The 11967-nt window shown below is 47.3% G+C and overlaps 1 long non-coding RNA gene across 1 annotated transcript in view; it reads left to right on the forward strand.

Annotated features, from left to right (window-relative positions):
- The window catches only part of LOC125942602 (uncharacterized), a 37350-nt gene extending 33859 nt beyond the window's left edge, over positions 1-3491 (forward strand). Inside the window, exon 4 of the long non-coding RNA XR_007465251.1 lies at positions 1215-3491. This is a non-coding gene — a long non-coding RNA (uncharacterized LOC125942602). The remainder of the gene's footprint in view (positions 1-1214) is intronic.
- The last annotated feature ends 8476 nt before the right edge of the window (positions 3492-11967 follow it).

Here is an 11967-nt window from a genome sequence, read left to right on the forward strand (position 1 = left end):
GCTATGGCCCTAAGAATATTTTGGCACAGACTGCGGGCCAATAGCATGAATTCCAACTAATTACCATGGAGTATCCCTGCTACGATATGAAGTAAAACTTTGAAAACATAACTTTGCACATATTTGCCAAAGTTTAGTTTTTTTCTCTGCATCTATTCATAGCACAGAATTTGGGGGAAAAAGCTCTGCCCTCGCTGACTCTCAAAATCTACGAGCAGTGCTCTTGTTTGGGCATTGTTTTAGTTTGAGCTCTACTTTAACATTGTTTAGGAGAGGCTGGATTAAAAAAAATTCCAAAGTTAAGCACATCACAGAAGTAATGCAGTCTGGGAAGTCATGTTGCATTATTTGTTTGGTTGTTTGTGGGATTGCAAGTCAAGGAATGGACAGAATAAACGGTACTGCCTCCAGCTACTACATATGGGGCCATGCGTGCTTGTTGCAGGTTCCTTTCCTTTAAACATCACAGAAATGCTACAGGTTGCTTCGAAAAACAAGGACTGACAAAGCGGCAAATGTTCGGGTGAACACAATGCATAATTATAACTTTTTAAGAAGATTCAGGTGGTATGTTGACACACTGATGACAGTAACTTTCAATTTTCATTGCTTAAGTAAAAAGAATATTGCACATAGATACTTCTTTCATGACACAAGAACCAAATCTGAAAAGGGCTGAAAGGCACACATGTTGTGGTGCAAGGTATGTTTTCTTTGTATTGTTACTAATTTATCAGCTTGGGGTCATCTCGACAGTATATCTGGCCTGCTTGTTTTGCATCGGAATATTACAACATGAGTGGTTTGAGCTTGTTTAAAGAGTGCTTCATTGTTTTGGGAAACAATGAAATCTGCAAGGTTGTTTATTAAAGCAGTGAAAGTTGAAAGCTATGGTTTGCAGTATGTGGTCGTGGTAGCTATAGCTAAATGCAGAAAATGTAATCTCTGATTGTCATAATGTGCATGTGACATCTTTGCCTGTTCAAAGCAAACCATCAATTGACTTGAGTACTTTCAATCTGAAGCTTTTCATCTTATAAGGCTAGGAACATATACTGACAAGGCTGAGTATGAACCATTTGTTTTGACAAGAGCACTGGTAAGGACATTTGTGAATTGGAAATCGTTTATTGTTCATGTATCTGAGTAAAATGGTGATGATGGGGGTAATATTAAAGAGTCTTAATTGATTGGTCTTTTTTTTTCTTTTTCAGGCAAAGCAGAAGGCACCTGCAAGCAACCAGTCATTCCGATTCTCAACCAATCCTTCCTCTAGTCAGCCCATTTCTAGTGTCTTGTCATGCAACTTGCCAAGGTTGAAGACTGGGCGTGTTGGTATAGCACACTAGAGGTTGGATTGAGCAACATTTTGACGAGACGCACAGAAGAGAAACACACACCACAGAGCGCTACTTGCAACTATCAATTTATTCCCTTGTCAGCGGAATAAATACAGGAAGATACTCAAAGGGGGAGAGTGACAAAAAAAACTTTACAAACAGGGCCATCCGTCAGTACCAAGCCGGCTTTGTCACATGATCATTTTTGCTGCACTCGACATCACAAAAAAGAAACGAGGATACAAAATTGCAGATTAGGACATGAGGAAATCTATTTCTTTTGTGCTAAGCAAGACGGATGGCATGCTTACGCACATACTTCCCATACACAGGCAATCTCAGTGGCTTCGATTATCTCGCATCATTTGGCAAAGAATGGCCAACATCCGCAATCTCTACAATGTATCCCAAGGTGTTCAGCGACTTCATGCTCCTTTAATCTTTCGTTCAGATATCGTCCAGTCTGTCCGATGTACTTCCTGCCGCACTAAAGTGGAACAGAATATACCAGTCCCTCAGTGCAGTCGACGAACGTCTTTCTTTATTATCTGGGAGGGAGCCTTGCATTTCAAACACACATGAAAAAATAGTGGTGATAACGTACATTCATTCGATAGCGCACTGTGTAAAGAAAATTGGTAAAAGATGCAATGTAAAAGTGGTGTTTTCCGCACCGGAAAAATTGCTGAGCACGTGTGCGAAGGTAAACCAAGGTGCCACACAGATACGAGGCTGTGAAACATAACAGAGAATGTTCGTCGACTGCACTGAGGGAGTGGTATATATGCTGTTCCACTTAAGTGCGGCAGAAAGTACATCGAACAGACTGGATGATGTCTGAACGAAATATTAAAGGAGCATGATTATGTTTCAAAAGCAGTCGCCAGACACCTTGGGATACATTGTAGAGATTGCAGATGTCGGCTATTCTTTGAGAAGTGCAAGATTGCATACCTGCCAACTCTTCCGAATTTTCCGTAAAATGTACGAATTTGGACCCGTCTTAAGGTTTTACGAATGTCGGCTCAATTTTTACGGAAAAGTGGTTATATTCGCGAAATTATTTTTTAAAATTCCTAATAAAGTCACACCGTTGCTGGTGGGCAGGGGCGCCACTTACATAGGGGCGCATAGAGATGGGGGTGTGTGCCGTAACCTGTATTGTCTGCAGAGTAAGGACATTTTTCACTCTGTGACGTTGCCTTCGTCATCAGGTCGTCGGACGTCACTGGTTGTCGTTACGTCGCCGTCGTCCCCAGAGACGACGGCGATTTCGGGTGGATGCGGCAGGCACAGTTTCTGTATCAGAGGCCGTGGCTTGTCGTCTCACCTGTCACCTTCGCGAGGCTTTTTTCTCGAGTATAAGCTGTTTTGTGGGCCTCACTTTTTTTTCAGTGCGACTCCGGTACTCCGGTGTTTCGTAGCCGTAGCGCCTATGAAGTGTGATGGTGTGCTCGAAGCCTCGTCAGTACTAGACTCCAGCAGTACTTCCAAGTGTGTTTGTGAAGTCGTACTCCTTGACAGAATTCCCGTGCTGCCCCCCCCCCCCCCAGGTCGCGAGTTTACGAATTTGAAAGTCTTGGGGTTGGCAGGTATGAGATTGTGAGCAAAGATGGCAGCCAAATGACGCGAGAGATAACCGAAGCCGCTGAGATTGCGTGTGTGAGAAGTATGTGTGTAAGCATTCCATCCGTTTCTCTTAGTGCAAAAGAAATAGATTTCTTCAGGTGCTAATCTAAAATTTTGTATCCTCGTTCCTTTTTTGCGATGTCGAGTGCAGCAAAAATGATCATGTGACAAAGCCAGCGTGGTATTGGTGGATGGCCCTGTTTGTAAAGTTTTTTTGGGGTTTTTTTTTGTCGCTCTCCCCCTTTGAGTATGTTCCTGTACAGTGGAATGTCGATACGAATCTCACGGGGTTACGAAAAATATTCGTATTAGCCGAAATTCGTATCATCGAAACACAATTAAAACTAGCTAAATTAAAGAGTCAGAGGGAACTCACTCAGGCACACGCACGTAAAGAGCATCTACAGTATAGACCACTTATAACATAACCATTTATAGTGCAGAACTGGCTACAATGCAGCCTTTTCCAACTCCCATTTACACTCTAATAGAACTCCATGTATACGCATACCTCTTAGAGTGCAGCCGCGACTCCTTCCTCCGCCGCGACTCCTTTCCTCCCATACCCCCACGGCCCTTTGCGCGACTTCCATCGCACAAAAGGCCGTGGGGGTATGGGAGGGAAGGGGGGGCGACGCTGTGCTGCGGCACCAAATGCGTATCTTGCAACCGGGCACAAGGGTAACTGGCGACGCCATCTCCCACGTGAAAGGAGCAAAGCAGGAAGGCAGCGCGGGAGGGAGAGGGGGGGGAGGCGGCTTCTAATCTGCCAACAAATGCGTTCTTGTACTTTGCACTTGTTCCGGCTGTCGGTGTTGTCGCGCGCACCATATCTTGAAAGCAATCTCCACACGGCTCTGACCTTTGTATGCGTTGTGCTTACGCCGCTCAGTTTCCCTTGAAGCAGTAGATCGCACGAACCTTCGCTCGCTGCAGCGGCCGCGCTTCCCAACGCCTGCGTGGGGAAAAGCACAAAAGGAACAACAAACGCTTCACGCCCAGTCGCAGGCTCCGCGCTGTCCGGCTCTGCGTCCGCACCTCCGTACCAAAAGAGAAAGGGAGAAAGCACGTGACTGCGCGCTGTTCTCTTTAGCAGCCATCGGTGGGGCGGCGTTTCTTTGTATCAACCGACACGGAGCGAAAATCGATTCGTAACAACCGTTCTCTAGCACGTTGCAAAGTAATGGGGCTCGGCCGGGACCACAGAAAAATTTGTATTATCCGGAAATTCGTATTAGCCGTGATCGGTATCATCGAGATGCCACTGTACTTATTCCGCTGACGAGGGAATAATTTGATAGCTTCAAGTAGCACTCTGTGGTGTGTGTTTCTCTTGTATGTGTCTCGTCGAAATGTTACGGAATCCAACCTCTAGTTTGATATGCAAGTTCTTTTTTTCAGTAAAGCACAATAAACACACCACTTTGTTCAGATTCAGGTGGCTTGTTGCATTTTGGGCATGAATTTGTATGTAAGCTTTGTACACGTCATGTACAGAACTCAAGTGCAACATGACAACACTGACACGAAGATGAAGCGGTGTACAAGACAATGACACAAGGAGGAAACGTGCAAACACAGCACGTTCAGTGTGGTGTATGTTCGCCTATGTGCATTGATTTCTGCCCCGTTTCAAGCTATATCTGATGTGAGTTATCCATGTTGTAATGTACAACATGGTATAACTTATTTCAATGAAACAATTTTTGCATTGGCTCGAGATATACACCAGCATTATCATTTGCAAAACAAATTTTGCAGACAGCATTGGCACCTAATTGATACGAAGCAAGATAAAGCTGAACAAGTTTGTACGGATTCATGGTATAGAAATGCAAGCATAGAAAACATGGACACAAGAACAAAAAAAATGGTGTTTCTGTATTCCTTTTTGTTCTTTTTGCGTGTTTTATGTGCATACCTTTCCTCACCACGGTCTGTCCATTATTTAATTAGGAAAGTACGAGCATGTACTGTCATCACAAGTATGGACCTCAATTTACAGAATTTTCGTTCTACGGAGCTCACCGTTTATTCATTTGGGAAATACAGCCAATTCCATGATCACAACTACAGAACTCACTGTATTCCATTCTACGGAAAAATTTTTTACAGGCTGTCTATCTTACGGAAACTCCGCTTTTCATCTACGGAAAAGTGTCCGGCAACATTTTACCTTCAACTTTCAACGTAAACTGAAGAATCTTTTTTACAGTCCGCGGGTATGTCACACTGGCAATGCGCCGCTCTTCCATAAACCTCTTCGGCGGCAACTTGTGTCACTGGGTATGTGCAGCTCTTCAATAAACCTTTTTGACGCCAACTCGGGTCACTAGAAATGTACCATTGGCTATGTGCCGCCCTTCATAATAACCACCTTAACATATCAGACATTATCACCAATTACACACAAATCGTAGGGTTAACTGCTAATCTCATTACCTCCGCCAATCAGCTGTCTTTTTTTTTTTTTTCAAGCGAAGCTTGTTACACGGCAGATTTCGGTGATGTCCGTGTACGAAAAAGACTATCATCATCAGCGTTCCCTCGAGCATCGTCGTCTTTTTCCGCAGCTGACTCATTGGTGCCCCTCGGTTTGCGGTGCCACTGCTCCCGCGTTCGTCGTCGTCTGCTTCCATAGCTGGCTGCGTTGCCGCTAATCATTCCAGCATAGAATTTCACTTTTCTGTCGTCGTAATGGGGAGGCTGCATTTACGGGGGTATGAGCCACTCATTGTCTTACACAAGAGACAGATTTAATTTTGAAGCAATTTAATTTCGAAGAATCGCAAGCGGCAATGGCGGGCGAATGCTGCTAACCACGCCGCGGCACCGAACGCAAGCGACAACGTGACCGTTAGTGTCGTTCTCTCCGTCGCCGCCGTCGCATATCATGGTTAGTTTAGGTGCACCCAGAACACGCTTCGCTTATAACTTTGCGGGGGGGGGGGGGGGAGAAGGGTTGGTTAATTTTTTTTTGCTTTTTAAACCACAATATACAACCCCTATATACTCCCATTTATAATTTGTAACAGTCGCTGTGTGACATGGCGATCAGAATAGTATACAATAAAACAGAATTCATAACTTTTTTTTCCTTTTTTTATTTTTGTTTGAACACTTTTTTTTGGCCGCGGCTTCTAACACACATGGCCCAGGGCAGGAAGAAAAAAAAATCATGCACACACTCTCTCTCCCGCACTTTTTCCCCAGAGACAACTCACGCGATTTTCCACACAACACACAAGCTCTGGAGAGAGAGGGGGGGGGGGGGGGGGGCAGGTGTTGTCAGGCCTGCGCGACGGTCTTGTCCGTGAGCAATACCTTCAGGGTGGTGTTAGCACGCCTCCACCGGACAAGGGACATGAAGAGCACGTGGAAGCGCAGACAGCCAAAGGCGACCCAGAGCACGGAAAGCACAAACAACGCCGATGCCAGTGAAGCTGTCGGCAGCCACGACTTTGAGCGGTACTCAAACAGGACGTAAAGCCAGGCCATGGTCAGCACACCGATGTTACCCACGCTGAAGACTAGGTTGGCCAGGAACAGGGTGGCATCCTGACGCGATTCCTCATCCCAGAACCACTGCCACAGGGGCTTGGTGCGGCGACGCACCGGGTAGTGGGCGCCGCATGCGGGGCACACGGCACCGTCGGGGCCCTGGTACAGAAGCTGCTCCAGGCAGGACCGGTGTACGAATGCATCCGTACAGCGACAGGGACACCGAAACAGCGGTTCCTCCAGGACGCTACCTTCCTCTGGGCACAACCTGCACGAGAGATTGGCCATCGCCCTTCCCGCCTCGGCAGCGGCCGAGGACGAAGTCGAAGCACTGCCATCGCTGGCTCTGCTGCTGCTTCCACTGCTGCTGGCACTGCTAGCGGTGCTCGCAGCATCGTCGTCGGCGCCTTTGTCCTCGTGGACGATGTCCGCAGCCTCGTTTCCTTGGTCATCGACGCTTGCGTTGGTGCCCTCGCTAGTGCTGACGTGTGGGCTGGCTGCGATGCCTGTCTCTTGGCTCGCCTCGTCCAGCTGATTTTCGCGCTCCACTGGGTCCTCGGAGCTACTGCCGGCTTTTCCGCTTACGAAGAGCGCCATTGACTCCATGGGCGATGGCTGCATGTCAAGAAGAACGGCGTGAGCGCGCGACGGGGGATCCGAAATGAAGGAGCCTCGCTAGGCAGATGGCCACGTAATGGAAGCCTCAGCGCACGCTGCTTCGTTGTCGTCTTTTGTTTGCTCACGAGCTACGAGATTATAAACCCATCGCAGCCTTCGCGATGGGCAAGAATCTTAGGAAAAACTGTAAAGCCTCGCATATTTTATTTTTCTCTTTTTATTAACAGGTAAACTAGGAACAACAGCTTTTTTGCTCAAGCCGGCGCCGAAGGAGTCGTTAAAAAGAAAAAAAAAAAAACAGACTTAGTTTGCACTATATCGCTCCTCAGGAACCTGCTGCGGAATACCACTCCTCAAATGCGCAAATTCTTCATCGCATTGACTACCTGAATACGAGAGTCCAATTAGGCGACGTGGCATAATTACGAGGTTACTGCTGCAATTTCAGTGTTACCGTGAATGTCCAAGTGGGAGTTGCTGTTTCGGCACGGCGAAGCAAAAGGTTTAGGTTTGCAGTGAATGAATACGTCTATCACTTGAATTTAGTCAATGCCTTTATTTTCAACATCCTTTAGCTGTAAAAAGCAGTGGCGACGAATGACGTCTATATCTAGGCTGTTCTTTTCCAAGAGCAGAGGCGACGAAATTATCATCATCAGCTGGCTGCGTCGTCGCCTTCCGCAGACAGCGGTAATTTGTGCGTGTGCCACGAAATTATCATCATCAGCATTGGCTTGAGCGTGGTGATCATCGTCTTCCTCAGTTTAAAACAGCCGTAATTTGTGCGTGTGGCCCGAAATTATCACCATCGGCTCGAGCGTCGTCGTCCTCTTCCACAGTTTAAAACAGCCGTAATTTTTGTGTGTGCCACGAAATTATCATCATCAGCATTGGCTCGAGCGTCATCGTCGTCTTCCTCAGTTTAAAACAGCCGTAATTTGTGCGTGTAGCCAAAAATTATCATCATTGGCTCAAGCGTCGTCGTCCTCTTCCATAGTTTGAAACAGCCGTAATTTGTGCGTGTGCCAAGGTAGCGAAGCTGGTAGCGAAGCTTCTATAGACCTTTTCATCGGGCGAGGAGAAAAGGGCGCGCGACGAGCCTTTCCTCCTCTCTGGCTTGTGCGAGCCGGCGCGGCGCGGCTTGAATGTGTTGCCGGTCGCGCGCTGCCGGACGATTTGGAGGTGTTTTAGCTAGTTCTGAGTGCAATTTACGGGATTTCAGTTCTTACGAGGTTGTCGAACAACCACTATGTAGCCTTTAGGTGCAGCAGTAGCTATTGTATCTGGAAATTTCTCTTGGATGTACAAAAATGCGACGCGCATCATCAGCCGCGGTGTGTTATGTGTTGTGAACTACGTTGGATGTATCGGTTTTCACTCGACGAAGAGTTGTAAAACATTTTCATCAGCCACCGGCATCGTTCTCACGCATTTTAAGTTTAGTAGACTTCAAATCACTGTCTATGTTCAAGGCCGAAGGCATTGCTCAACACAGCGAGCACTGCGGTTGGCAAACCAACATGTACACACAAGCTTCGTGCTTCGATCGGCATTGCCTTTTTGTCCTGTAAGGCACAATATACAAAGGGGTTCGCATAAAGAGAATCCAACAGCTATGTGTAAGGCCACAATTTCCGTAAGATGGGTGAATGCGTCGTAGATGACTGAACTTACGAGACTGAAAAAAAAACAGTTCATATATGGTCCTCCTTTTGCGGCAAAATAAAACAGAACACGGGATAACGACGCAATATGACTTCGCCTGGTCGTGCCGCATGCTTGGACCACTTGGAACATGCGCTATATGGAACAGACAGATCTATAACACAGCATTTAGTACTGCCTCGGACGCTCGCGCAGTCTGCAGCTAGTCCTTCGACCACTCAAAAAGTGTGATTTACACTGTACGGTATCGGCTATTATTAACCAACTTATTTTAATAAATTTGTGAGCTCAAACCTTGCCCAGCAAACAAGGCAGTCGCCCAATGTATCTACAGATAACAACTTGAACGCTTGTCAAATTAAATAGCACGACTTATTCTCCAGCAGAACGGTACCCACGCTGTTAGGATCGTCAAATGTTTCGTAAGTACTCGTTGCAGCTAAACCAAAGCTTAGAATTACTGTTCTGAGAATGCTACAGTAAGGTAACATTCGTGAAACGAATTTTCAGAAATACCTAACTGATATTCGAGGCTCATTGTAAGCTCAAACAAACGCGCACACCTCACGCTGGGTGCTCCGTCCGCCCTAACGTCTGCATAAACTCCAGCCGCTTAATTATTCTTCAGACTTAAATTCCTTCACTACGCCTCACACGACCATTCCCCACGTAGAAGACGCCATTTCATGCTAAATAGACCGCGCGAGCGCGAAAAAAACCACCAGAAACTGCCGCCGAGCGCATACCACAGCATACAACACGGGCGTTCGCCCAAGCCAGCATGCCAACTGCCCATAGATGGCGCCACTGCCTGCGCAATGGCGGCGCCCATGAAAAAACGGTCTATAGAAGCCATAGAGTTTCTAAATAAAAAACATGAAACTCTATGATAGAAGCCCATACGTTCAAAACATGGCGGTTCATCGGCGGTTCATGTGGCTTAGCGCTATCTGTGTGAGGAGGGAACACTTCTGGCGGAAGAAAAAATTATGTGACGTCATATCCGTAAACAGAAGTGACGTCATTTTGTTCTCAAAGGCGCGAAATTTGTTTTCGGAGGCCTGCCACTACAGCTGCATATTCAAATGCCCCGCAATGCGACTTGATGGGCGTTGCGACCTTTCAGCGCGGAAAGCGATGCAGGAAAAGGTCAGCCGTACGGGTGTCGAAATCGCATCCCTGCACAGAACATACTTTCTTTGGAGGCCGACGAACGCTTTGGGCGTAGAATGCTCGTCCTTTCGTCGGACGCCAAGCCCGTCGGCCAGCGCAGTGGCACGAAAACAACTAAATTAAACAATTATCTGGCTGCCTCAACTTACTGCTTTTGACTGAATAGGTTAAGAAACAATGAGACTACCCACGTCACCAAATTCAGACAAACATCGGCAAGCAAAACAACACAACATGTGAGGGGGGCGTATTAACAGGTTAACTTTACGAGCGCGCCTTTCTGCACAGTTCAAGAGCTGCATTGCATTGCAAGTGATAGTAAAGCCCCTTTATTTATAAAAGTAGCGCCATCCACTTCCCTCCTCCTCCGTTCCACTATCGCGCTCGGCGCGACCAGCGCGATCGAGGCGCGATATCGACAGTGGCGCCGCCTGCGTCGGGCCTGCCGTGGCAGACGACAGCTAACGCGCTACCAGAGGAAATCCGAGGAAAACTTCGATCGCGCCCTGCGGAGACGTTTTTGAGGCGCGATTTTGCTTCGTCAGTCAGTAACTGGTTTTAACAATGCCGTTTTGGAAGTAGCAACGCGCCGATGCGAGATGGCGCAAATATCAAGTGTGCAGCAAGCGTTTGCGCACGCCGGATGGTAAACAAAAAAAGCCTTTTGCCCTCGCCTAGTCGGTTGCAGCAACTTAAGGCGCAGCAGCATGCCATCACAACGAAGTTATTGTCCGTAACACGTCTGATCCGTTTGTGCGTACAGCACTTTCGTCGCACAGGCCCGAGAATGGCAGTCGGAGCGCGCTGGAAAGAAAAAAAATATACAAAAGCGCGACGCGAACTTCCACGTGACACGGATTGGCCAATGGGGGAGCGGAGGAGGCTGGGGCGACAGGAGGCGGCTAAGAGAGGGCGAGGAGGAAGCGCCGGGGTGAGCGCGGTGGCGGCAAGTTGGCGCTGAGCTATGGTCCCTTGAATATTGGCTAGTCTGCCGTCCGCGCGCCGCGCCGTATGGAGAGGGCAGGACGCTTCCTGAATGAAAGTGCAGAGGGCGCTGCGAGCAGTGCTAATGCTACGCTCTTCGCTCGAGCGAGCAGTGCATGGCATTGTGCAATGTGCGGCCAGGCTTACCATCTGGTTAACCTCCCTGCCTTTCCCCTCTCTTCTGTCTCTAGTGCGGCTGGCCGAAAGTTCTCGCTTCTCAACCTATGCGACCGTCAAACAACTTCGTTTTGCGACGAGATCAGTCGCGCGTCTGGTCGCGATCGCCAGTGGGAATGTGCCTTTACGTTGTGCGTGTGCTTAGGTGGCAGAGCTCGTCATTTGCACTTCTTGTTGGATTTTGCCCATCTAGTCAAACATGTTAAAAACGCATTTGTCACTAATGGCTTCAACATACCTGAAGGTCGCGCCCATGTAGGGCCCATTCAAGAAGCGTGGAAAAAGGATAACAATAGTGCTTCACTTAAAGTGATGCCAAGTATTACCGTATCCATCCCAATTCCTTCGGGAAAATGAGGCTTGCCCCAGCTTTCCATATATTTGACGACGAAGTAATCAAGGGGCTCTTCCTTTATAGCTCTCATTTAGAAAGAGCTTATGGTTCTGTTGAAGCAACAGAGAATTTTGCGAAAATAATGAACAAACTGATAGGGATAATGACTGCTCGTATTTCAAAAGCGGGTTTTGTACATGCAGTCACCGAACTACATGTTTGTGAAGGAGTTCCTCGAATATCTGACGAAATGGGAATAACACGCAAAGGCAACAGTTGGCACTTTTCTTAGCTCAAGTACGTACCACTGAGGGCCTCCGAGTGACAATCTAAAGCACGCTGAACTTGCTTTCATACCTCAGTAGCATTGGCTTCAAGTACATACTTACTGCATGTTTGAACCGGGACAAATTCGAAAATTTGTTTGGCATTGTCAGGCAATCTTCTGTAACTAACGATCACCCTACTGCTGCGCAGTTTTTACTTTTAATCAATTCACTTGCATTTTATAACCTTGCAAAACCACCTAAATTAGGAAGCTGTGCT

The sequence above is a fragment of the Dermacentor silvarum genome, chromosome 1 (assembly GCF_013339745.2).
Source record: "Dermacentor silvarum isolate Dsil-2018 chromosome 1, BIME_Dsil_1.4, whole genome shotgun sequence".
In the NCBI taxonomy this organism is placed as follows: Eukaryota; Metazoa; Arthropoda; class Arachnida; order Ixodida; family Ixodidae; genus Dermacentor; species Dermacentor silvarum.